A 23,538-nucleotide genomic window follows, 5' to 3' on the forward strand; every position below is an offset into this window, starting at 1 on the left:
CCTCTCATAGTTGTACACTTATCACAGACTTATTCTCAGAAACACAAACAAGTTCCTCCAATAGTTGTACACTTATCACAGACTAACTCTCAGAGACACAAACAAGTTCCTCTCATAGTTGTACACTTATCGCAGACTAATTCTCAGAGACACAAATAGTCCCTCTTATAGTTGTACACTTATCACAGACTAACTCTCAGAGACACAAACAAGTTCCTCTCATAGTTGTACACTTATCACAGACTAACTCTCACAGACAGAAACAAGTCCCTCAAATAGTTATACACTTATCACAGACTAATTCTCAGAGACACAAATAAGTCCCTCTCATAGTTGTACACTTATCACAGACTAACTATCACAGACAGAAACAAGTCCCTCTCATAGTTGTACACTTATCACAGACTAACTCTCAGAGAAACAAATAAGTCCCTCAAATAGTTGTACACTTATCACAGACTAATTCTCAGAGAAACAAATAAGTCCCTCAAATAGTTGTACACTTATCACAGACTAATTCTCAGAGACACAAACAAGTCCCTTTCATAGTTGTACACTTATCACAGACTAACTCTCACAGACAGAAACAAGTCCCTCTCATAGTTGTACACTTATCACAGACTAACTCTCACAGACAGAAACAAGTCCCTTTCATAGTTGTACACTTATCACAGACTAATTCTCAGAGACACAAACAAGTCCCTCTCATAGTTGCACACTTATCTCAGACTAACTCTCGCAGACAGAAACAAGTCCCTCTCATAGTTGTACACTTATCACAGACTAACTCTCAGAGAAACAAATAAGTCCCTCTAATAGTTGTACACTTATCACAGATTAATTCTCAGAGACACAAACAATTCTCTCTAATAGTTGTACACTTATCACAGACTAACTCTAAGAGACACAAACAATTCTCTCTAATAGTTGTACACTTATCACAGACTAACTCTCACAGACACAAACAAGTCCCTCTCATAGTTGTACACTTATCACAGACTAACTCTCACAGACAGAAACAAGTCCCTCAAATAGTTGTACACTTATCACAGACTAATTCTCAGAGACAAAAACATTTCTCTTTAATAGTTGTTCACTTATCACAGACTAACTCTCAGAGACACAAACAATTCTCTCTAATAGTTGTACACTTATCACAGACTAACTCTCACAGACACAAACAAGTCCATCTCATAGTTGTACACTTATCACAGACTAATTCTCAGAGACACAAACAATTCTCTCTAATAGTTGTACACTTATCACAGACTAACTCTCACAGACACAAACAAGTCCCTCTCATAGTTGTACACTTATCACAGACTAACTCTCGGAGACACAAATAAGTCCATCTCATAGTTGTACACTTATCACAGACTAACTCAGAGACACAAACAATTCTCTCTAATAGTTGTTAACTATTCACATACTTATTCTCAGAGACACAAACAATTGTCTCAAATAGTTGTACACTTATCACAGACTAATTCTCAGAGACACAAACAATTCTTTCTAATAGTTTTTAACTATTCATATACTAATTCTCAGAGACACAAACAATTCTCTCTAATAGTTGTACACTTATCACAGACTTATTCTCAGAGACACAAACAATTCTTTCTAATAGTTGTACACTTATCACAGACTAACTCTCAGAGACACAAACAATTCTCTCTAATAGTTGTACACTTATCACAGACTAATTCTCAGAGACACAAACAATTCTATCTAATAGTTGTACACTTATCACAGACTTATTCTCAGAGACACAAACAATTCTCTCTAATAGTTTTTAACTATTCACATACTAATTCTCAGAGACACAAACAATTCTTTCTAATAGTTGTACACTTATCGCAGACTAATTCTCAGAGACACAAACAATTCTCTCTAATAGTTGTACACTTATCACAGACAAACTCTCAGAGACACAAACAATTCTCTCTAATAGTTGTACACTTATCACAGACTAATTCTAAGAGACACAAACAATTCTCTCTAATAGTTGTACACTTATCACAGACTAATTCTCAGAGACACAAACAATTCTTTCTAATAGTTGTACACTTATCACAGACTAACTCTCAGAGACACAAACAATTCTCTCTAATAGTTGTACACTTATCACAGACTAATTCTCAGAGACACAAACAATTCTCTTTAATAGTTGTACACTTATCACAGACTAATTCTCAGAGACACAAACAATTCCCTCTCATAGTTGTACACTTATCACAGACTAATTCTCAGAGACACAAACAATTCTCTCTAATAGTTGTTAACTATTCACATACTAATTCTCAGAGACAATAATCAATCCAACATTCAAACAAACCAAAATTAATGCAAATAATCAAAGATAAGGTATATCATAATAACAACATATCAAAATATTTAGGACCAGTAATGTACCACTAAACACCTATAGAACTAGAAATGTGTCACAGACATTGATGAGCCAAGGACACATGTTTGCACACAGTTAAATCCACAAAATAATTTATACAGGACTCATCGACAAGGGCAATAATTCACCCAAAACAGGTAGTAACTGAAATTCTTATCTTAACCCTTTACCACTTATATACGTATTTTTACGCATTTGTAGTCCCTTAGAAAGGTAAATTTAATTAAAGACATTTCTTACTACAAACAGAATTTAAAGGCTTCATTTCCAACCCTAAGATACTGATGAGCAGCAAACAGCATAAAACCAGAACAGACTGCGAGTTACTCACAAGCTGTTTTAGTTTTATGCTGTTTGCAAATAGCCATTTTTCACTTTGCTTTTGAGTGGAAAAGGGTTAATGATCATCTCCACCAAAGGGGCATTAAGCTGTGAACATTTGAGCCAAATCATCTTAGCAGTTGACCCTGACCCACTCAGAAGCTCAATGAAAATGGCAATGTGAAAACAGCATAAAATCAGAACAGCCTGAAAGTAACTTAGGTAACTCACAGTCTGTTCAGGTTATATGCTAAGGGTTGTAAATGGAGCCTTAAAAACATGAATCTTGTAAGAAAGGTCTTTAATTAAATTTAACTTTCTAAGGGACTGCAAATGCGTCAAATTACTTACCTAAGCGGTAAAGGGTTAAAGATGAGAAGAAACAAGGGCTGTTTGTAAAACATGCATGCCACCCACATGGGCTGTCAGTTGTAGTGGCAGCCATTGTGTGAATAAGTTTTTTGGCACTGTGACCTTGACCTTTGACCTGAAAATCAATAGGGGGTCATCTACGAGTCATGATCAATGTACCAATGAAGTTTCATGATAAGGCATAAGCGTTCTTGAGTTATCATCCGGAAACCATTTTACTATTTCGGGTCAGCGTGACCTTGACCTTTTACCTAGTGACATGAAAATCAATAGGGGTCATCTGCAAGTCATGATCAATGTACCTATGAAGTTTCATGATCCTAGGCATAAGTGTTCTTGAGTTATCATCCGGAAACCATTATACTATTTCAGGTCACCATGACCTTGACCTTTGACCTAGTGACCTGTAAATCAATAGGGGTAATCTGCGTAAGTTTCATGATCCTAGGCATAAGGGTTCTTGAGTTATCATCCGGAAACCATTTTATTATTTCGGGTCACCATGACATTGACCTTTGACCTAGTGACCTCAAAATCAATAGGGGTCATCTGCGAGTCATGATCAATGTACCTATGAAGTTTCATGATCCGAGGTCTAAGCATTCTTGAGTTATCATCCGGAAACCATCTGGTGGACGGACAGACATACGGACGGACAGACGCACCGACATGTGCAAAACAATATCCCCCTCTTCTTGGAAGGGGGGCATAAATATATGATATTGGAAAAATATATTCCATTACGTAAAAAACAATTGGCCATAATTCTGTGAAAAATTCTGTAATGAAGCAGAAACAGTCCATTCTTGAATAAACGTCGTATTCCAACTTTACATGATAGACTGTTCTTTTACAATCATCTAAACATTAAAGTCCTTCAACTGTTTAAGAGAGATCCACTGATTAGTTAAAGAGTTGAAAACATAAACTTTGGGAGGAACAAATGGACATGCAGACCAACAGACAAAGGGACTTACAAGAGTAATGCTTTTAATGCCTCCTACTGATCAATGAAAAATGACATGTAAAACATTTCTTCAGCCTTTTATAAATAGCAAGTAGCCTCAAGGCCAGAATTTATAAATAAAATGATTTTCGGACACGCCGACTCTAATATTTGACAAAACAAAAAAAACAAAAAAAAAGTATTGAATCTCATTTTTTTCTGATGCCAAAAGTTGGCTTTTCAACACGAAACGGGTACCGGGTTAAAGAAAAAATTCAATTGGGCTGGAATTTACCAAAATCTACGCCATCATTGTTCAAGAACACTATGTTCAACGGGTTCACCAGCAAAGTCTGCTAACTCCATTCTATACATAGATGCTGACGTCACTACGTTAGGCCTATTGTCAATAAGACCGGTGTGTCCACAATGCTGCTCACTCAATAATTATGCAACCGTCAAATAACATCCTGAATAGAATCGATTTGTAAGTAAATATCTTATTATTTTTTTACGATTTTATAAAATTGATAGTATTGAAATGACTAACAAGAGCACCGCAAAACGGTGCCACGCTCGGCTGCAAAGGCTTGTCAATTTTTTTATTTTTTTTTTAGAGGTCACAGTGACCTTGACCTTTGACCTAGTGACCCAAAAATGGGTGTGGCGTGTAGAACTCATCAAGGTGCATCTACATATGAAGTTTCAAAGTTGTAGGTGGAAGGACTTTGATTTTAGAGCCAATGTTAAAAACCTTTAAAAACCTTAACACGGACGGCGGACACGATGAGCTGGCTATGAAATACCTCGGGTTTACTCCGAAAACAGCTGAGCTAAAAATTATTATGAAAGCAATAAGAAAAGAACAACAGGTTGCAGAAATGCGAAACCCATTTACGCCTATTAACTTTAAATCTGAAATATTTTACGCACAAATACGATCATATTTTAAAGAATAAAATTGAATGTGTTGTTTAATGCAGTTGTAGTGAAGAATTTGTGCATATAATACGTGTTTTTTCGTTATTTTCAATGGGTACGTAATGGGTAAGAAACTTAGGTTTTGTTCCGGAATGGTTCGTACCAAAAGTTCAAAAATCGCAAAATCAACAGTTTTTAAATGATTTCAAACCATGATTGTCCAAATAAAATAAATAAATTATTTGAAATAGTTTTTTATTTTTTTGTTAAAGTTAAAAATGTGCAGTTGTATCCAAAATGAAATTCCCTGGTCCAACATGTCAGGCACTTGGCATCGCTGTGAACATTGCAAAAACTTGATTCTTTGAACAATGGGTTAGTGATGGAAATAAAATAATTTTGCAAGAAAGAAAAGCATGAGTGTTTGTATGGCCTATCAGAGAGGATACACAGACTGTAGAGAGAAAGTTTATTCTTGATGTTTTCGACCGGTCAGAGTGCATTACCTCAGGACGCCAGTGTTTTTTAACCTAAATTATGAACATTATGACATACAATGTATTGTTCAAGCGCTAGAAGAAATTGTTTTTTGAAACAACACATTTATTGCAAGTAACATTCACTGTTGTTTAATACATTTAAGAGCAAAAGGGTTATATTATGTTGTTTGTATTTGTCTGCGGTATTGATTTTTACTGGAAAATAAACTATTAAAGGTTTCTTTTAAATCTCAATAGCTTATTTGTTGTTTATTGAGATAAAGTATTTTTAATGCAAAAAAATGGATTCCTTGTGAAAATTACATAGAGATGGCAAGTTTCAATTAAATGAGACAATTAAAACTAAGAAAATAATTCAAATGAAAGCAAAAAACGTTTATTTTGTTCCACGCACTTATTCCGCAAAAGGCACAGGTACTTAAATAGAAATACTCAGCAAAACAAAAGATGTGTTTGTCAGAAATACAATGCCCCCTAATGCGCCCCTTTTTTGTTTGACCTTTGACGTTGAAGGATGACCTTTACCTTGACCTATCATTACTCAAAATGTGTAGCTCAATGAGATACACATGCATGCCAAATATCAAGTTGCTATGTTCAATATTTCAAAGGTTATTGCAAAACTTTACTGTGAGGTTAAAGTTTTGGGACAGAATGACGGAATGACAGACAGACATGACAAAAACAATATGCCCCCTATCAGTCAATCCAGGGGCATAAAAAGTGATGAAAATTTATGTTTTTTTATTTTTTGACCTTTGACCTTGAAGGTTGACCTTGACCTGTCACCACTCAAAATGTGCAGCTCCACAAGAAGTAAGAGATTGAATGGAGAAATTAAAAATATTTTATTTTTATTTTTGACCTTTGACCTTGAAGGATTACCTTGACCTTGATCTTTAACCACTCAAAATGTGCAGCTCCATGAGATACACATGCATGCCAAATATTAAGTTGCTGTGTTGAATATTAAAAAAGTTATAAAAATTTATGTTTTTTATATTTTGACCTTTGACCTTGAAGGTTGACCTTGACCTTTCACCACTCAAAATGTGCAGCTCCATGAAAAGTAAGTAAGAGATTGAATGGAGAAATGCTTTTTTTTTTTACCTTTGACCTTGAAGGATATCCTTGACCTTTCACCACTCAAAATATGCAGCTCTACGAGATACACATGCATGCCAAATATGAAGTTGTTGTGTTCAATATTAAAAAAGGTATGATAAAACTTTAAAGAAGGTTAAAGTTTAAGGAAAGAAAAATACAATGATATTTGACCTGTGACCTTGAAGAATGACCTTGACTTTTCACTACTCAAAATGAGCAGCTCCATGAGATACACATGCATGGTAAATATCAAGTTGGCATGTTCAATATTGCAAAAGTTATCAAACTTTAACCAAGGTTTAAGTTTTGGACAGAATGACAGACAGACAGACAGGCAGACAGACAGACAGACAGGACAAAAACAATATACCCCTGATCTATCGATCCGGGGGCATAAAAATCACCAAAAAGTTAATTTTGAACAAGTGAAAAAATTGCATAACATTTGAACCAGTTAAGATATTTATAAAATTCAAACTGATTTAGAAACTGCAAATCAAGACATACAGTCTGATAATGATCATTTAGCAAATCAACATGTTTGAAAAAAATCACTGCGGTTGCTTAGTAAAAAGAACTTCATACCAGAACATTTTTAAAATGAGTGCATATTTGGTCACCCATCTTTTTTTTTCCCTCCTCCTACCCGACACTTTTAGAAAAAAAATCCAAAAATCATTTTATAAAAAAATTCTGGCCCAACTAACAAATTGTCATTTTTATTACACATAGATGACACTTTTTAATAAAATATTTATATTTCTCAGACAAAATCCATTAATTCTGTAAAACAAGTTTTCTTTAGGGAGCATTTTTATAGAACGTAAATCAAATCATGTTTTATTGATCATGACAGACAGGAAAAAAACAACTAAAACAAACCATATAATTCACCATAGCTGGCAAGAGAACACCCAAAGGAGATATCAACATAATTGTTTCCTACTTCTGCAGTTATGATCTAACAAGATAGATACTCAAAGCTTATTCATTATTCATGTCAGCAAAATCGGAAGTCTCCCTGAAGAAATATGCTTTCAACAGAATCTAGTTTTTATTTCCAGTAAACAGCTAAAGAATTATATCATCCTCATAATTTCATTTAAGTGAAACTTACTAATTGCATAGAAAAATTCTTTAAATATTATCACTCCACATGGAGAATTAAAAAAGACAAAGTGGTTGCGTATTCCCAGTGTATTATTGGTGAATATAAACTATGCCCAACGTATGATTGGTTAAAGCCCCATAAACACTCAATGTCAACAAATTTCGTAAAAAATATGTTGTAAAATAAAGTTAAAATCATTAAAAAATCAGTAATCCTTACTGCAATAGAAATTTATTTTCTTTTTTTTTTTGTGACAATAATTATATTCCATGTCAATAGGGGTCATCTGCCAGTCATGATCAATTTACCTATGAAGTTTCATGATCCTAGGCCTAAGCGTTCTTGAGTTATCATCCGGAAACCATTTGGTGGACGGACCGACAGACGGACCGACCAACGGACAGACCGACATGTGCAAAACAATATACCCCCTCTTCTTTGAAGGGGGGCATAAATATTTCTTAAAACAGCATGACTTTTGTTATCTTTAATCTTTAAAATTGGTTAATGTTTGTTTATACTTTAAAATTGATTTTTACATGGACCATAATTACTATGTTTTTCATCAAAAAGAATTTAAAAAAGATCAAAATTTGAAACAAAAAAGCGCTTAAGTCTTAATTGACCATCAACGACATCGCACACAGACGATCAGGTGATAAAACTTTTCTAGTAGCACTTGTAATCAGCAGCGTGTTTATTTAACAAGTGACAGTTTCAAACTGAGAACTGATTTTGCTGTTGTTTTTAGCATGTTTGGCATCTTGTCGCCGCTTTCACACGTATACCCTAATGGCCAATTTAATTGACAATTAACATCGTTGGGCTCAGACAATTAGGTGATACCAACTTTTCAAGTATTATCACAGACAGGGTGGGGGGGGTGGTGGTGGTGGTGGTGGTGGTGGTGGCGGTGGCAGCGGCGGCGGCGGCGGCGGCGGCGGCGGCGGTGGTGGTAGTGTAGTAGTAGTAGTAGTAGTAGTAGTAGTGTAGTAGTAGTAGTGTAGTAGTAGTAGTGTAGTAGTAGTAGTAGTAGTAGTAGTAGTAGTAGTAGTAGTAGTAGTGGTAGTAGTAGTGGTAGTAGAGTAGTAGAAGTAATAGTAGTAGTAGTAGTAGTAGTAGTAGTAGTAGTAGTAGTAGTAGTAGAAGTAGTAATAGTAGTAGTAGTAGTAGTAGTAGTAGTAGTAGAAGTAGTAGTAGTAGTAGTAGAAGTAGTAGTAGTAGTAGTAGTAGCAGCAGCAGCAGCAGCAGTAGTAGTAGTAGTAGTAGTAGTATGCATTACAAAAATGCAGTTAGCCTTACATTTGGTAAAATTTAAATATATTACAAGGGAGGCGAATGATGTAACAATAAATTTAAACTTATTGCATTTGTTTCCCCTGTATAAAAAAAAGATATAATAGTGTATTACCTCCCCTGTCCTGCTTATATTTATATTAATCAACAAAATTAAACATTAACACAATATTTAATATACAAAATATACAAAAAATCTCATATTCCGATAATATTTTTACTGATCCACTGTATTTTACTAAAAGGATGATGTTTCATTGGACTGATAATTATAGATTAAGGATTACAGACAAGTTGCTTCAGTAATATTGTTCAGAGTGTGCCCTGTTGGCCGCGTATGCATTCTTGAGTTATCATTCAAAAACCATTTTACTATTTCAAGTCACCATGACCTTGACCTTTGACCTAGTGACCTCAAAATCAATAGGGGTCATCTGCGAGTCATGATCAATGTACCTATGAAGTTTCATGATCCTAGGCCCAAGCGTTCTTGAGTTATCGTATGACAACCACCTGGTGGACGGACAGACGGACACCTGGTGGACGGACGGACCGACTGACCGACATGAGCAAAGCAATATACCCCCTCTTCTTCGAAGCGGGGCATAAAAATAAAAGACACCAAAATCAATTACGATTCATTTTATTATAAGTATATCAGTAACTGAACATAGCGTTCCGGTACACAAAATGGACCTATACAGACTTTAGAAAAAATGGAAATGGCTGCCACGATGATTCAAAACAACTGACAAGTGTCCAATTCTGCCAGCGTAAGCCCAGCAAACTTGAATGATTGAAAAATCAGGGTTATAGATAACAAGGGTATGTGCGTTATTACGCAATTAAAATAACCAAAAACGTAATTAAATTCAAAATCAAGAGTACAAAAACGCAAAAATAAAGTTAATAACGTAATTCCCGGAAAAAAACTTGCGTCAAGAAATGCAATTCTTACAAACACAGGGCGTCTTTTTTTAGACTGGTTATTTCCCGTACAAAAATGTACCGAATAGTTTATATGCCGTCCTATGAAGAAAAGAAGGCAGTCTTTCCAGCGGTTATCAATCTTTGGGGTAAATTACTGTCATTATTCGTACACCCATCCGATTTCTACTTTCATTTTCTTAAAATATCAAAATGGCCACTCGTGGCCGTAGAAAGAGAATCCTCACACAAACAAACACTTTAGACAGGTATTTAGCCAGAATATTGGGGAAACCGAAAGCTTTTGTGCTGCTTTGCTGAACGATCTGTTGCAAGATGTGATCATTTCTCCCGAGAATTTAGTTCGCCCGTTATTATCGGAGATTTTGGACGAGGTTGCTTAACCCCAAAAACACGTTATGGGGAGTGTAAGTGAAAAACTTTAATAGTGGCGAAACAAACACCCGTGGCTGGTGATGGATATGGTAAGTGGAGTTATGAAATGTACATTATGCACAAACATGAAAAGTAAATTAAAACTAACTAATGTTGCTACAAATGTTGATTTAATTTTCACATGCACATAATAATATAGTTATCTTAGTAGATTTTTATTATATTATATATGTCATTCCCTAAATTACCCAATTGAGTCAAAAAACCGGGGGTGGAAAACCCAATTAAGCTCAAAAGTAGGGGGTAAAACATTTTGCTAAAACTCTATTGAATTTACAAAAACCCTATTGTTGTCAAAACAGGGGGTGAAAAACCCAATTATCCAAAACAAGAAATATCTTTAAAAAAGATATACGGCGTTGATTGTGGTCGATGTTTATGAACTATCAAAAGTTATCTCTACGAGATAAAAAGTAGCGGATGCCTTTTTTCTGCGCAGTTCTTAGCTACATCACAAGCAAATCAATTACGGGGTGTTGCGCCAGATTTCGTGGCTTATTTTGCTTTATGTGATATTATTACTCAAATATCTATATTTACAGAATAGAAAAACACAAGAAACATGAAAATAAACGAGTGCATATAGGTCAGCCGGCAATACTCGAATCTTATTTAATTGCATTATTATAGTACAGTGAATTATTGTGCTCATGCTTAATAAACTGGTCTAAATGGATAACTATTTCTAATTAATTTTATCAAAATTGGTCCTTATCATGCAAATATTGAAAACATATTAAAAATTGATGATTGACATACCACAATAATATCGCCGAATATCTTTATTTAGTATCTTTCTGATCAAAACAGACTTCAAGCGCACAAAGTTTACGAGACGGCGTTTATATAAAGATTTCTGCAACTGACCGCAAACTGACCTTGATACCTTGCGGATTGGAATTCAATGCATTAAAGTTAAGTAACAATTCTGCTGCTGAAACGACGGCTTGTTTACGCCAACTGTACACGACCAAGGCAACAGCTGTGCCTAAAATATTGATATATCGACAAAGCGACTAAACGAACTATTTACTCCATTAGACAAAAAAGCATAGATTCCAATTTTTTCCTTCAATGAAAAGATCGCAACCCCTTCTGCGAACTCCGATGATGAACTGTATATAAACTCTGACTTTCACACACCGGCCGCGAATTGACCCGAAACCTCGCGGGTTGAAATGCAATGCAAGTAAGTACTAAATATGAGAATACAGCCTTTAGTATAAACGCTTTTGCGCTGGTAATTCTCTGAAAATAAAAGGTGAACGCACAAACTGCATTTATGTCGAAAATTGATTGTAAAACTGTTCTATCTATTGAACCTTTTCATTAGAGATAAAATTGTTTCATGCAGTAAAACAGTGTTACAAAGACGCGGATATGTTTCCAATGTTCTGGTGTTATACTCAAATCAGCCAATGGAATAAATGAAGTGTATTCATTCGTACCTAGCCGCGGGAAATTTTATTTGAATATTATTGGACACTTACAAAGGTCAAGTCAGGGTGAAAAGCTGGCTTAATACAGCTTACGCCGAAAAATTATCTATAGCCCTGGAAATTTAGTTTATTTTCACCAGTATCTAGCTTATAAGACGAGACCCCCACTGTAACTTATTACTTTGAGACTTAAAAATGCGTCTTATAAGCGAAAGTATACGGTAAGAAATTAATTAAAGCTTTAAAAAGAAGACATCTTTCTATGTGTGGTTACTCTAATCAATTGTGCACTTCTTCATATATATACTCAAACCCGGTTGTCTCGCGGGTCGGTTTGACTTGCGGTATTTCATTAGCGCCCTCTGGATTTTGTTTATAAACAAACCTGGGTGACCCACTTGTCAAATCTGACAGAAAACAACTTTTGCTGCAAGAATGATTCGATTTTTGGTAAGTAAATACTCAACAAGAGATGTGCTTGTTAGAAACACAATGCCCCCTACTGCGCCGCATTGAAAAAAAAAATCTATTTATCATTTGGCAGGTATAGAAATCATCTCCCTTTAAAGGTTATTATTTCCCTTGAATTTTGTCCAATCCAACCGGGTGTGGGTGGGGGGGTCTCACAGTCAATTATGACCATGTCAGACATCACTGACAACCAAGGCCTGTGGTTTAAAAGAGATCATAGCCAGAGTTGATCATGTATCTATGGACATAAGTCCACAGGTATGTAATGAACATCAAAGAAATTATAATTATATCATTTAAAGGGGCCTTTTCCCAGATTTTGGCATATTTTGAAGTTTGTAATTTAATGCTTTATATTAATAAATGTTAACATTGGATCTTAAAAGCTCAAGTAAAAAATCAAAAATAAAATTAAAAAAAGGAAAAAAAGAGTAGCCGGTACCAGGGCTCGAACCAGAGACCCCCGGAGTCCTGGAGTTAGTCTGAAGTAAAAACGTATTAGCCCTCTCCCTTATTCCGCCGGGAATACACAGCTTATGTATTTTATACCTTATATAAGCAATCTTCGTAGTTTCGTAAATTTAAACGACAACAACAGAACTCTCCAAATTATTCAATCGTTTCGGGTTGCAACACTTTATAATTTTTAGGTTTTCAAATCGTCAAAAGATAAATATAATGACTATATTGGACTATGGTAAATGTTCAGTAATACTGTTTCCTCACAAATATCATAACTAAAACGAAAATTTGCAAATCTGAAACAACTTTTTTCAATTTTGTCAATTTACCAAACCTTGAAAAGATCCCTTTAAAAAAAAACTTTGACAAATCTATCATTTGGGTTATAAATTATCAAACGTAATAAATCTGAACAGTAACTGTGAAAAGAACTTAAATTCTTGGTAAGGAAATATATAATATGAGAATTATAATTATATAAATTACTTCCCTTGAAAATAATTGTCTGTAACAAATATCTATTTTTAGTAGCAAATAATTAAAAGCCACTTCCGTAACTGTAGATTCACCACTCAAAATGTGCGGCTCCATGAGATACACATGCATGCCAAATATATAAAGTGGCTATGTTCAATATTTAATAATTTTCTCCCTTTTTAAAGCTTATTACTTCCCTTAAATCTGTATTTTTTACCGTAGACCGTAAAGGATGACCTTGACCTTGACCTTTTACCACAATGTGTTTGTCAGAAACACAATGCCGCCAACTGCGCCGCTTTGATTTATGTAACAAAAATATATACGTGGGCAGGTCAGATAACTATGTCCATTTAAAGCTTATTACTTCCCTTGATTATGTTTTTTCAACCCTAGACCTTGAAGGATGATGTTCACCTTGAAATTTTACCATTCAAAATGTGCAGCTCCATGAGATACACATGCATGCCAAATATCAAAGTGCTATCTTCAATATGTAAAAAGTTATGGCCAATGTTTAAGGTTTTTTTCGGACGAATGGACAGACATATTGACTGACGGACAGTTCAACTGTATATGCCACCCTACTGGGTGAATAAAAACGATGTTAAACGTCATTTTAAACCAAAAAATAGTAAATTCAATCTTAAATTGAACATTTCCGTTCAACTTTTTCACTTTTTGAGTTCGTCTACTAACAAGTATTAGGTCACATACTATCATTATTATTCTTTTTTTTGGAGGGGGGTTACACACCACCGTTTTTTTTCTATAGGTCAGACTCAATAAACACTTAAATATATAGTAAGACAATTTTAAGGCTTAACTTAGCAGAAACTCTTTTTTTCAGATTAGAGATTCAAATCAGAGGAACAAGCCTTATGATAAGAACAACCTCAAGAGAGCATTTGATGCTACCCTTGGGGGAATGTCTGTGTACAGAGCCTCACGAGTCTACAATGTCCCTGAGTCAACCTCAAGGGACAGAACAAGGCAAAATGTAGACATTGACTGCAAACATGGAGCAGGATAATGATCATTTAGCAAATCAACATGTTTGAAAAAAATCACTGCGGTTGCTTAGTAAAAAGAACTTCATACCAGAACATTTTTAAAATGAGTGCATATTTGGTCACCCATCTTTTTTTTTTCCCTCCTCCTACCCGACACTTTTAGAAAAAAAATCCAAAAATCATTTTATAAAAAAATTCTGGCCCAACTAACAAATTGTCATTTTTATTACACATAGATGACACTTTTTAATAAAATATTTATATTTCTCAGACAAAATCCATTAATTCTGTAAAACAAGTTTTCTTTAGGGAGCATTTTTATAGAACGTAAATCAAATCATGTTTTATTGATCATGACAGACAGGAAAAAAACAACTAAAACAAACCATATAATTCACCATAGCTGGCAAGAGAACACCCAAAGGAGATATCAACATAATTGTTTCCTACTTCTGCAGTTATGATCTAACAAGATAGATACTCAAAGCTTATTCATTATTCATGTCAGCAAAATCGGAAGTCTCCCTGAAGAAATATGCTTTCAACAGAATCTAGTTTTTATTTCCAGTAAACAGTTAAAGAATAATATCATCCTCATAATTTCATTTAAGTGAAACTTACTAATTGCATAGAAAAATTCTTTAAATATTATCACTCCACATGGAGAATTAAAAAAGACAAAGTGGTTGCGTATTCCCAGTGTATTATTGGTGAATATAAACTATGCCCAACGTATGATTGGTTAAAGCCCCATAAACACTCAAAGTCAACAAATTTCGTAAAAAATATGTTGTAAAATAAAGTTAAAATCATTAAAAAATCAGTAATCCTTACTGCAATAGAAATTTATTTTCTTTTTTTTTTGTGACAATAATTATATTCCATGTCAATAGGGGTCATCTGCCAGTCATGATCAATTTACCTATGAAGTTTCATGATCCTAGGCCTAAGCGTTCTTGAGTTATCATCCGGAAACCATTTGGTGGACGGACCGACAGACGGACCGACCAACGGACAGACCGACATGTGCAAAACAATATACCCCCTCTTCTTTGAAGGGGGGCATAAATATTTCTTAAAACAGCATGACTTTTGTTATCTTTAATCTTTAAAATTGGTAAATGTTTGTTTATACTTTAAAATTGATTTTTACATGGACCATAATTACTATGTTTTTCATCAAAAAGAATTTAAAAAAGATCAAAATTTGAAACAAAAAAGCGCTTAAGTCTTAATTGACCATCAACGACATCGCACACAGACGATCAGGTGATAAAACTTTTCTAGTAGCACTTGTAATCGGCAGCGTGTTTATTTAACAAGTGACAGTTTCAAACTGAGAACTGATTTTGCTGTTGTTTTTAGCATGTTTGGCATCTTGTCGCCGCTTTCACACGTATACTCTAATGGCCAATTTAATTGACAATTAACATCGTTGGGCTCAGACAATTAGGTGATACCAACTTTTCAAGTATTATCACAGACAGGGTGGGGGGGGGGTGGTGGTGGTGGTGGTGGTGGTGGCGGTGGAAGCGGAGGCGGCGGCGGCGGCGGTGGTGGTAGTGTAGTAGTAGTAGTAGTAGTAGTAGTGTAGTAGTAGTAGTGTAGTAGTAGTAGTGTAGTAGTAGTAGTAGTAGTAGTAGTAGTAGTAGTAGTAGTAGTAGTAGTAGTAGTAGTAGTGGTAGTAGTAGTGGTAGTAGAGTAGTAGAAGTAATAGTAGTAGTAGTAGTAGTAGTAGTAGTAGTAGTAGTAGTAGTAGTAGTAGTAGTAGAAGTAGTAATAGTAGTAGTAGTAGTAGTAGTAGTAGTAGTAGTAGTAGTAGTAGAATTAGTAGTAGTAGTAGTAGAAGTAGTAGTAGTAATAGTAGTAGCAGCAGCAGCAGCAGCAGTAGTAGTAGTAGTAGTAGTAGTAGTAGTATGCATTACAAAAATGCAGTTAGCCTTACATTTGGTAAAATTTAAATATATTACAAGGGAGGCGAATGATGTAACAATAAATTTAAACTTATTGCATTTGTTTCCCCTGTATAAAACAAAGATATAATAGTGTATTACCTCCCCTGTCCTGCTTATATTTATATTAATCAACAAAATTAAACATTAACACAATATTTAATATACAAAATATACAAAAAATCTCATATTCCGATAATATTTTTACTGATCCACTGTATTTTACTAAAAGGATGATGTTTCATTGGACTGATAATTATAGATTTAGGATTACAGACAAGTTGCTTCAGTAATATTGTTCAGAGTGTGCCCTGTTGGCCGCGTATGCATTCTTGAGTTATCATTCAAAAACCATTTTACTATTTCAAGTCACCATGACCTTGACCTTTGACCTAGTGACCTCAAAATCAATAGGGGTCATCTGCGAGTCATGATCAATGTACCTATGAAGTTTCATGATCCTAGGCCCAAGCGTTCTTGAGTTATCGTATGACAACCACCTGGTGGACGGACAGACGGACACCTGGTGGACGGACGGACCGACTGACCGACATGAGCAAAGCAATATACCCCCTCTTCTTCGAAGCGGGGCATAAAAATAAAAGACACCAAAATCAATTACGATTCATTTTATTATAAGTATATCAGTAACTGAACATAGCGTTCCGGTACACAAAATGGACCTATACAGACTTTAGAAAAAATGAAAATGGCTGCCACGATGATTCAAAACAACTGACAAGTGTCCAATTCTGCCAGCGTAAGCCCAGCAAACTTGAATGATTGAGAAATCAGGGTTATAGATAACAAGGGTATGTGCGTTATTACGCAATTAAAATAACCAAAAACGTAATTAAATTCAAAATCAAGAGTACAAAAACGCAAAAATAAAGTTAATAACGTAATCCCCGGAAAAAAACTTGCATCAAGAAATGCAATTCTTACAAACACAGGGCGTCTTTTTTTAGACTGGTTATTTCCCGTACAAAAATGTACCGAATAGTTTATATGCCGTCCTATGAAGAAAAGAAGGCAGTCTTTCCAGCGGTTATCAATCTTTGGGGTAAATTACTGTCATTATTCGTACACCCATCCGATTTCTACTTTCATTTTCTTAAAATATCAAAATGGCCACTCGTGGCCGTAGAAAGAGAATCCTCACACAAACAAACACTTTAGACAGGTATTTAGCCAGAATATTGGGGAAACCGAAAGCTTTTGTGCTGCTTTGCTGAACGATCTGTTGCAAGATGTGATCATTTCTCCCGAGAATTTAGTTTGCCCGTTATTATCGGAGATTTAGGACGAGGTTGTTAAACCCCAAAAACACGTTATGGGGAGTGTAAGTGAAAAAACTTTAATAGTGGCGAAACAAACACCCGTGGCTGGTGATGGATATGGAAAGTGGAGTTATGAAATGTACATTATGCACAAACATGAAAAGTAAATTAAAACTAACTAATGTTGCTACAAATGTTGATTTAATTTTCACATGCACATAATAATATAGTTATCTTAGTAGATTTTTATTATATTATATATGTCATTCCCTAAATTACCCAATTGAGTCAAAAAACCGGGGGTGGAAAACCCAATTAAGCTCAAAAGTAGGGGGTAAAACATTTTGCTAAAACTCTATTGAATTTACAAAAACCCTATTGTTGTCAAAACAGGGGGTGAAAAACCCAATTATCCAAAACAAGAAATATCTTTAAAAAAGATATACGGCGTTGATTGTGGTCGATGTTTATGAACTATCAAAAGTTATCTCTACGAGATAAAAAGTAGCGGATGCCTTTTTTCTGCGCAGTTCTTAGCTACATCACAAGCAAATCAATTACGGGGTGTTGCGCCAGATTTCGTGGCTTATTTTGCTTTATGTGATATTATTACTCAAATATCTATATTTACAGAATAGAAAAACACAAGAAACATGAAAATAAACGAGTGCATATAGGTCAGCCGGCAATACTCGAATCTTATTTAATTGCATTATTATAGTACAGTGAATTATTGTGCTCATGCTTAATAAACTGGTCTAAATGGATAACTATTTCTAATTAATTTTATCAAAATTGGTCCTTATCATGCAAATATTGAAAACATATTAAAAATCGATGATTCACATACCACAATAATATCGCCGAATATCTTTATTTAGTATCTTTCTGATCAAAACAGACTTCAAGCGCACAAAGTTTACGAGACGGCGTTAAAATAAAGATTTCTGCAACTGACCGCAAACTGACCTTGATACCTTGCGGATTGGAATTCAATGCATTAAAGTTAAGTAACAATTCTGCTGCTGAAACGACGGCTTGTTTACGCCAACTGTACACGACCAAGGCAACAGCTGTGCCTAAAATATTGATATATCGACAAAGCGACTAAACGAACTATTTACTCCATTAGACAAAAAAGCATAGATTCCAATTTTTTCCTTCAATGAAAAGATCGCAAGCCCTTCTGCGAACTCCGATGATGAACTGTATATAAACTCTGACTTTCACACACCGGCCGCGAATTGACCCGAAACCTCGCGGGTTGAAATGCAATGCAAGTAAGTACTAAATATGAGAATACAGCCTTTAGTATAAACGCTTTTGCGCTGGTAATTCTCTGAAAATAAAAGGTGAATGTACAAACTGCATTTATGTCGAAAATTGATTGTAAAACTGTTCTATCTATTGAACCTTTTCATTAGAGATAAAATTGTTTCATGCAGTAAAACAGTGTTACAAAGACGCGGATATGTTTCCAATGTTCTGGTGTTATACTCAAATCAGCCAATGGAATAAATGAAGTGTATTCATTCGTACCTAGCCGCGGGAAATTTTATTTGAATATTATTGGACACTTACAAAGGTCAAGTCAGGGTGAAAAGCTGGCTTAATACAGCTTACGCCGAAAAATTATCTATAGCCCTGGAAATTTAGTTTATTTTCACCAGTATCTCGCTTATAAGACGAGACCCCCACTGTAACTTATTACTTTGAGACTTAAAAATGCGTCTTATAAGCGAAAGTATACGGTAAGAAATTAATTAAAGCTTTAAAAAGAAGACATCTTTCTATGTGTGGTTACTCTAATCAATTGTGCACTTCTTCATATATATACTCAAACCCGGTTGTCTCGCGGGTCGGTTTGACTTGCGGTATTTCATTAGCGCCCTCTGGATTTTGTTTATAAACAAACCTGGGTGACCCACTTGTCAAATCTGACAGAAAACAACTTTTGCTGCAAGAATGATTCGATTTTTGGTAAGTAAATACTCAACAAGAGATGTGCTTGTTAGAAACACAATGCCCCCTACTGCGCCGCATTGAAAAAAAAAATCTATTTATCATTTGGCAGGTATAGAAATCATCTCCCTTTAAAGGTTATTATTTCCCTTGAATTTTGTCCAATCCAACCGGGTGTGGGTGGGGGGGTCTCACAGTCAATTATGACCATGTCAGACATCACTGACAACCAAGGCCTGTGGTTTAAAAGAGATCATAGCCAGAGTTGATCATGTATCTATGGACATAAGTCCACAGGTATGTAATGAACATCAAAGAAATTATAATTATATCATTTAAAGGGGCCTTTTCCCAGATTTTGGCATATTTTGAAGTTTGTAATTTAATGCTTTATATTAATAAATGTTAACATTGGATCTTAAAAGCTCAAGTAAAAAATCAAAAATAAAATTAAAAAAAGGAAAAAAAGAGTAGCCGGTACCAGGGCTCGAACCAGAGACCCCCGGAGTCCTGGAGTTAGTCTGAAGTAAAAACGTATTAGCCCTCTCCCTTATTCCGCCGGGAATACACAGCTTATGTATTTTATACCTTATATAAGCAATCTTCGTAGTTTCGTAAATTTAAACGACAACAACAGAACTCTCCAAATTATTCAATCGTTTCGGGTTGCAACACTTTATAATTTTTAGGTTTTCAAATCGTCAAAAGATAAATATAATGACTATATTGGACTATGGTAAATGTTCAGTAATACTGTTTCCTCACAAATATCATAACTAAAACGAAAATTTGCAAATCTGAAACAACTTTTTTCAATTTTGTCAATTTACCAAACCTTGAAAAGATCCCTTTAAAAAAAAACTTTGACAAATCTATCATTTGGGTTATAAATTATCAAACGTAATAAATCTGAACAGTAACTGTGAAAAGAACTTAAATTCTTGGTAAGGAAATATATAATATGAGAATTATAATTATATAAATTACTTCCCTTGAAAATAATTGTCTGTAACAAATATCTATTTTTAGTAGCAAATAATTAAAAGCCACTTCCGTAACTGTAGATTCACCACTCAAAATGTGCGGCTCCATGAGATACACATGCATGCCAAATATATAAAGTGGCTATGTTCAATATTTAATAATTTTCTCCCTTTTTAAAGCTTATTACTTCCCTTAAATCTGTATTTTTTACCGTAGACCGTAAAGGATGACCTTGACCTTGACCTTTTACCACAATGTGTTTGTCAGAAACACAATGCCGCCAACTGCAACGCTTTGATTTATGTAACAAAAATATATACGTGGGCAGGTCAGATAACTATGTCCATTTAAAGCTTATTACTTCCCTTGATTATGTTTTTTCAACCCTAGACCTTGAAGGATGATGTTCACCTTGAAATTTTACCACTCAAAATGTGCAGCTCCATGAGATACACATGCATGCCAAATATCAAAGTGCTATCTTCAATATGTAAAAAGTTATGGCCAATGTTTAAGGTTTTTTTCGGACGAATGGACAGACATATTGACTGACGGACAGTTCAACTGTATATGCCACCCTACTGGGTGAATAAAAACGATGTTAAACGTCATTTTAAACCAAAAAATAGTAAATTCAATCTTAAATTGAACATTTCCGTTCAACTTTTTCACTTTTTGAGTTCGTCTACTAACAAGTATTAGGTCACATACTATCATTATTATTCTTTTTTTTGGAGGGGGGTTACACACCACCGTTTTTTTTCTATAGGTCAGACTCAATAAACACTTAAATATATAGTAAGACAATTTTAAGGCTTAACTTAGCAGAAACTCTTTTTTTCAGATTAGAGATTCAAATCAGAGGAACAAGCCTTATGATAAGAACAACCTCAAGAGAGCATTTGATGCTACCCTTGGGGGAATGTCTGTGTACAGAGCCTCACGAGTCTACAATGTCCCTGAGTCAACCTCAAGGGACAGAACAAGGCAAAATGTAGACATTGACTGCAAACATGGAGCAGGACCATATAGTTTTTATGGCAAATATAGTCTATGGGTACAGGCTTTTTCCGCCCTATGCCACGGGTCCGAAATTCGGCCCCATTCCCAAGGCAAATCTGGTTGTTTTTTTCCCAATTAAAAAACAAGGGACAAAATTGTCACAAAACCAGGTTTTCATTGTGAAAAAAAAATCTGATAAAGGGAGAAAACTCAAACTGAACTTTTGAAATGACCAAAAAAAATTAACCCCCTTTGTAATTTTTTTTTTTTTTTAAATCTATTTTTAGTCGTGGCGACCTTGACATTGGAGATATTGACGTGATTCTTTCGTGGGACACACCGTCCCATGATGGTGAACAAAAGTGCCAAATGATTTTAAAATCTCACAATGAATGACATAGTTATGGCCAGGACAAGCTCATTTATGGCCATTTTTGACCTTTGAACTCAAAGTGTGACCTTGACCTTGGAGATATCGACCTAATTATTTCGCGCGACACACCGTCCAATGATGGTGAACAAATGTGCCAAATGATTTTAAAATCTGACGATGAACGACATAGTTATGGCTCGGACAAGCTCATTTATGGCCATTTTTGACCTTTGAACTCAAAGTGTGACCTTGACCTTGGAGATATCGACGTAATTATTTAGCGCGACACACCGTCCAATGATGGTGAACAAATGTGCCAAATGATTTTAAAATCTGACAATGAACGACATAGTTATGGCCCGGACAAGCTTATTCCGCCAACCCGCCAGCCCGCCAGCCCGCCAGCCAGCCAGCCAGCCCGCCAGCCAGCCAGCCCGCCCGCATTCGCCAATCTAATAACCAGTTTTTTCCTTCGGAAAACCTGGTTAAAAAATTCCCAATTCTAAAAAAAAAACATTTTTTTTTTTGTACCTTTAAATATATAAGTTAACCTGATCCGGTGTAGAAAATAGAAAGTGTTGCATAATTTAATTATCTGTGACCTTGAATTTGTTTTTAAAACTGTAAAATATGTTAATGATTATTTAAGACTTTCCTGATTTTCCTCAAAATCCGGCGCTTTGAACGATTTTTTTCACCTAAAAAAAGGCCAGGCCTTTTCCCCAAATTCAGATTAAAAAACCTGCACTTATCTCACATGTTCATAATGCTTTGTAAAATTTTAATAATAAGTTATCAAAATAGTCGTTATTTACCAGTTAACGGCTTCTTTGAAATATAAGAAACACTATTTACATGCGATAATTTTTCCCAATTGAGCCAATTTTGCAAATATTTTTTTCCCAAAATGGGTGTTTTCACGACGCGAAATTCCCAAATTTCCAGAGTGGCGTATTCCCAAAATGGAGCGGAAAAAGCCTGGGGTAGTCTGTCACTGATGTCAGATGTATGGCTGCAGACTATGCCTGGTCTCTAGGGAAAAATGTAAGGGCCAAGGGGAAACTTAGCTCAGACTGGTTCTATGGGTTTATGGAGCGTTGGGCTCAACTTAAAGCTGTAAAGCCTCGGAAGCTTGGTTTACAGCGAGCAAAGATGGCATCGAAGGCTACGATTAACCGGTACTTCGAGGAGCAAGGCTGCATTCTGCATGGCAATGGTCTTATTGATGCCCCAGAGCGGTGTGGAATGTTGACGAGACCGATTTCTCGACAGAGCATTCACCTCCCAAAATAGTATGTGCGAAAGATTCAAAGGCTCAAGCAGCCACCTCCCCACGGTCCAAGACTGTCGCAATGATCGGTGTTATAAATGCTCTTGGCAACCATGCTCCACCCTTTTATATTTTCCCAAGAAAGAGGTGGCAAGACAGCTTAATAGAAGGTGTAGTTGCAGGGTCTGTGGGGAGGATGTCAGAGAGTGGTTGGATTAACCGGGGCATATTTGAAGAGTACGTGATGAGCCATTTAGCCCAGTATGCAGCCTTGAACGCAAACACTGATGACAAGCCAGTCACATGAATACTGTATGATGGACACAACAGTCATCTCTCCCTGACACTGGCAACATGGGCATTGGATAAAATGTTATTTTGTTCATTCTTCCACCACACTCCAGTCACCTCACACAACCCTTGGACATTTGGGTGTTTGGACCTATGAAGGCATTTTACAAAAGGGAATGTCGGACCTTCATGCATGCC

General features: G+C 35.5%; 1 protein-coding gene and 1 long non-coding RNA gene across 8 annotated transcripts in view; both read right to left on the reverse strand.

Annotated features, from left to right (window-relative positions):
- The window catches only part of LOC127871481 (uncharacterized), a 362,002-nt gene that overhangs the window by 222,014 nt on the left and 116,450 nt on the right, over positions 1-23,538 (reverse strand). The gene's annotated exons all lie outside the window — the stretch shown is intronic.
- On the reverse strand, positions 21,625-22,268 carry LOC127871491 (uncharacterized). Its single transcript, XR_008045371.1, has 2 exons — positions 22,008-22,268; positions 21,625-21,845 (listed from the first exon to the last, which is right to left on the reverse strand). It is a non-coding gene; the product is annotated as an uncharacterized LOC127871491 (long non-coding RNA).

Source organism: Dreissena polymorpha, chromosome 3 (assembly GCF_020536995.1).
Source record: "Dreissena polymorpha isolate Duluth1 chromosome 3, UMN_Dpol_1.0, whole genome shotgun sequence".
Taxonomy (NCBI): domain Eukaryota; kingdom Metazoa; phylum Mollusca; class Bivalvia; order Myida; family Dreissenidae; genus Dreissena; species Dreissena polymorpha.